General features: G+C 38.1%; 1 pseudogene; it reads left to right on the forward strand.

Annotated features, from left to right (window-relative positions):
• The window catches only part of LOC112070471 (semaphorin-5A-like), a 146,710-nt pseudogene that overhangs the window by 425 nt on the left and 141,265 nt on the right, over positions 1–5,020 (forward strand).

The raw sequence follows: 5,020 nt of genomic DNA on the forward strand, positions 1-5,020 counted from the left end.
TGTCTGGTGTGTTTACGTCTTCCTCTCTTATAAAAACACTAATGGTTGTCTGGTGCTGTTTACGTCTCCTCTCTTATAAACACTAATGTTGTCTGGTGCTTGTTACGTCTCCTCTCTTATAAACACTAATGTTTGTCTGGTGGCTGTTACGTTCTCCTCTCTTATGAACACTAATGTTGTCTGTGCTGCTGTTACGCTCTCCTCTCTTATAAACACTAATGTTGGTCTGTGCTGTTTACGTCTCCTCTCTTATAAACACTAATGTTGTCTGTGCTGTTTACGTCTCTCTCTCTTATGAACACTAATGTTGTCTGGTGCTGTTTACGTCTCCTCTCTTATAAACACTAATGTTGTCTGGTGCTGTTTACGTCTCCTCTCTTATAAACACTAATGTTGTCTGGTGCTGTTTACGTCTCCTCTCTTATGAACACTAATGTTGTCTGGTGCTGTTTACGTCTCCTCTTTATAAACACTAATGTTTGTCTGGTGCTGTTTACGGCTCCTCTCTTATGAATACTAATGTTGTCTGGTGCTGTTTACGTCTCCTCTCTTATAAAACACTAATGTTGTCTGGTGCTGTTTACGTCTCCTCTCTTATAAACACTAATGTTGTCTGGTGCTGTTTACGTCTCCTCTCTTATAAACACTAATGTTGTCTGGTGCTGTTTACGTCTCCTCTCTTATGAATACTAATGTTGTCTTGGTGCTGTTACGTCTCCTCTCTTATAAACACTAATGTTGTCTTGGTGCTGTTTACGTCTCCTCTCTTATTAAACACTAATGTTGTCGTGTGCTGTTTACGTCTCCTCTCTTAGAAAAGAGTTCAAACCTGTTAGAATGAAGTTCCTGTTAGAATGAAGTTCCTGTAGAATGAGATTAAATGAAAAAACATAAACAGTTTAGCACGTACTTCTGTTCTGAGAGCCATACAATGAGCCCTAATGTACCCCATGTCCTGTATGTTCCAGACAGCTGTAGTATTAAGTGAAGTATGTCAGGTTAAAAGCTCGAGGGTAAAAGCAGTACAGTTTCCCACCTGGGCTTTCAACCACGTGCCTTACACTCCATTTAGTTAATCATTACTGTAGCTAGAAACTAATGCATACCGTATATGGTGTGTGTGAGGACGAGGGTGAGGTTTCTGTGTGTGTGTGTGTGTGTGTGTGTGTGTGTGTGTGTGTGTGTGGTGTGTGTGTGTGTGTGTGTGTGTGTGTGTGTGTTGTGGTGTGTGTGTGTGTGTGTGTGTGTGTGTGTGTTGTGTGGTGTGTGTGTTGTTTGTGTGAGTGTGTGTGTTCATGCCTGTTTGAATCCAAGATCCTTCTAAAGTGAATCTGAGACAGATGCATCTCATAGTTGTCAATGCCTTAAACCTTGCCCCTGACCCAGAGATAGATTCCCCCACAGTACAGCACAGTACAGTAACAGTAGGGTACAGTACACACACACCACACACACACACACACACACACACACACCACACACACACACACACACACACACCACACACACACACACACACACACACACACAACACACACACACACACACACACACACACACACACACACACAACAACACAAACACATACGGAATACGTCAAACCCAGATCACCCACAACACGTCTGTCTCCATGGCGCCCGATCCATTAACCCTTGACCAATATAATCAAAGATCCCTGTCGGATTGCCGGTCAGCTCCCTACCGCCCTGAAACCTGATAGGTGGTGAGTGATAGTAATGGCCTAGGAGGAAGGTTACCCTAACGCCTGATCTAGGGTCAGATATTGTCCAATCCCCTAATAGTTAATGTTAAGCATTGGGTAATCTGCTCTCACAATATTGTATTCTAATAATCCTGTGTACTAGACAATATTGTATTCTAATAATCCTGTTACTAGACAATATTGTACTCTAATAATCCTGTTATTAGACAATATTGTACTCTATTAATCCTGTTACTAGACAATATTGTATTCTAATAATCCTGTTATTAGACAATATTGTATTCTAATAATCCTGTTACTAGAACAATATTGTTACTCTAAAATCCTGTTACTAGACAAATATTGTACTCTAATAATCCTGCTTACTAGACAATTATTGTATTCTAATAATCCTGTTACTAGACAATATTGTACTCTAATAATCCCGTTACTAGACAATATTGTACTCTATTAATCCTGTTACTAGACAATATTGTATTCTAATAATCCTGTTACTAGACAATATTGTACTCTAATAATTCCTGTTACTAGACAATATTGTATTCTAATAATCCTGGTACTAGACACATTGTACTCTAATAATCCTGTTACTAGACAATATGTATTCTAATAATCCTGTTACTAGACAATATTGTATCCTAATAATCCTGTTATTAGAACATATTGTATTCTAATAATCCTGTTACTAGACACTATTGCTTACTCTAATAATCCTGTTACTAGACAATATTGTATTCTAATAATCCTGTGTTACTAGACAATATTGTACTAATATCCTTACTAACTATGACCTAATACCTGTTAACTAGACAATATTGTATTCTAATAATTCCTGTTACTAGACAATATTGTATTCTAATAATCCTGTTACTAGACAATATTGTATTCTAATAATCCTGTACTAGACAATATGTACTCTAATAATCCTTGTCTGAAACTGCTAGCAAATTTATTGTGTTACATCAAAGTATTTTCAAGTGCTGGTGTTACTGTGGGCTCTGGGATTTCAAAAAGACTTTTCGTGGTAGAGAGTTAAACTATTTACTGTTGCTGATATTATGTTAAATCCTGATTTGTGTATACTGTAGCTGTACGTTATCTGAAATTTCAGAGAGCTCTTTTGTAGACCTTAACCATGGTAGACCCTAACATGTAGACCTAACATGTACGACCTAACATGTAGACCTAACACATGTAGACCTAACATGTAGTCCTAACATGTAGACTAAACATGTAGACCTAACATGTAGACCTAACATGTAGACCTAACATAGACATGTAGACCTAACATGTAGACCACCCCCCCATACATGTAGACTCACATTGTAGCCACCTAACATGTAGACCTCACATGTAGACCTAACATGTAGACCTAACATGGTAGACCTCAACATGCAGACCTCACATGTAGACCTAAACATGTAGACCGTAAACATGTAGACCTAAGCATTGTAACATCCCTGGTCATCCCTACTGCCTCTGATCTGGTGGACTCACTAAACAGAGAACATCCCTGGTCATCCCTACTGCATCTGATCTGGTGGACTCATTAAACACAAATGCTTTGTTGGTAAATCATGTCTGAGTGTTGGAGTCTGCCCCTGGCTATCTGTACATTTACAAAACAAGAAAATCGTGCCGTCTGCTTTGCTTAAAATAAGGAATTTTTAAAATAATTTTTGCTTGTACTTTTGCTTTTGAAACTTAAATATATTTTAGCAATTACATTTACTTTTGTATACAAAGTATATTTAAATCCTAATACTTAAAATGTACTCAAGTAGTATTTTACTGGGTGACTTTCACTTTTACTTGAGTCATTTTCTATGAATACTTTTACTCAAGTATGACAAGTGGGTACTTTTTCCACCACTACATCTGTATCTCCAGGACATTTGTAAAATATGTAATCTTTATTCTGTTCAGCTTAGACTGAGTTTCTATTCAAAACCACAAAGATAGTGGTAACTAACTAGTAACTAGTTTCAGACTGGCAGTGAAATCGTATGTATGTAGTTACATCTGAACAGGCCCTTTGGAGTGACCCAGAAAGACAGCTATGATTCATCAAAGGTTTGATGAGGTAGAGGAAATAGCTAAATATGGGAGTAAAATTTGGAAATGATAATTTTGTAAATGGTCTCCTGTCCACTTCTCTTTTTTCACATTGTGTCTTTTTAGAGAAGATTATACCTTCATCTCTCCTCCCTGTCTCTCTTCCTTTCAGAAACCACCTGTTCAGACTCAATCTGGAGGACCTCTCGCTGATTCAGGTGAGTCTTTACCAGCGTTGCCAGTCCCTCATCCATTGCTACCCGTATGTCTCCCTCTATCTCTCTATCCCTCACTCTTTCTCTATCTCTCTATCCCTCCCTCTTTCTCTATCTCTCTATCCCTCCCTCTTTCTCTATCTCTCTATCCTCCCTCTTTCTCTATCTCTCTATCCCTCCCTCTTTCTCTATCACTCTATCTGAATTTTTAAACCACACTACATAACTTTTGCTTGTACTTTTTGCTTTTGAACACTTAAATATATTTTACAATACATTTAGCTTTTTGTATACAACGTATATTTAAATCCGCTAATACTTTAAAATGTACTCAAGTAGTTTTTACTGGGGTGGAACTTTTCACTTTTACTTGAGTCATTTTCCTATGAGTCTTTTACTCAAGTATGACAAGTGGGTACTTTTTCCACCACTACATCTGTATCTCCAGGACATTTGTAAAATTGTAATCTTTTATTCTGTTCAGCTTAGACTGAGTTTCTATCAAAACCACAAACGATAGTGGTAACTAACTAGTAACTAGTTTCAGACTGGCAGTGAAATCGTATGTATGTAGTTACATCTGAACAGGCCTTGGGAGTGACCCAGAAGACAGCTATGATTTCATCAAAGGTTTGATGCCAGGTAGAGGAAATAGCTAAAATATGGGAGTAAAATTGAAATGATATTTTGTAGATGGTCTCCTGCCACTTCTCTTTTTTCACATTGTGTCTTTTAGAGAAGATTATACCTTATCTCTCCTCCCCTGTCTCTCTTCCTTTCAGAAACCACCTGTTCAGAACTCAATTCTGAGGACCTCCTCGCCTGATTCAGGTGAGTCTTTACAGGTTGCCAGTCCCTCCTCATTGCTACCGTATGTCCTTCCCTCTATTCTTCTATCCCTCACTCTTCTCTATCTCTTATCCTCCCCTCTTTTTCTCTTCTAATCCTTCTATCCCTTCCTCTTCTCTATCTCTCTATCCTCCTCTTTCTCTATCTCCTATCCTCCCTCTTCTCTATCACTCTAATC

This window comes from Salvelinus sp. IW2-2015, unplaced genomic scaffold (genome assembly GCF_002910315.2).
Source record: "Salvelinus sp. IW2-2015 unplaced genomic scaffold, ASM291031v2 Un_scaffold1335, whole genome shotgun sequence".
Lineage (NCBI taxonomy): Eukaryota > Metazoa > Chordata > Actinopteri > Salmoniformes > Salmonidae > Salvelinus > Salvelinus sp. IW2-2015.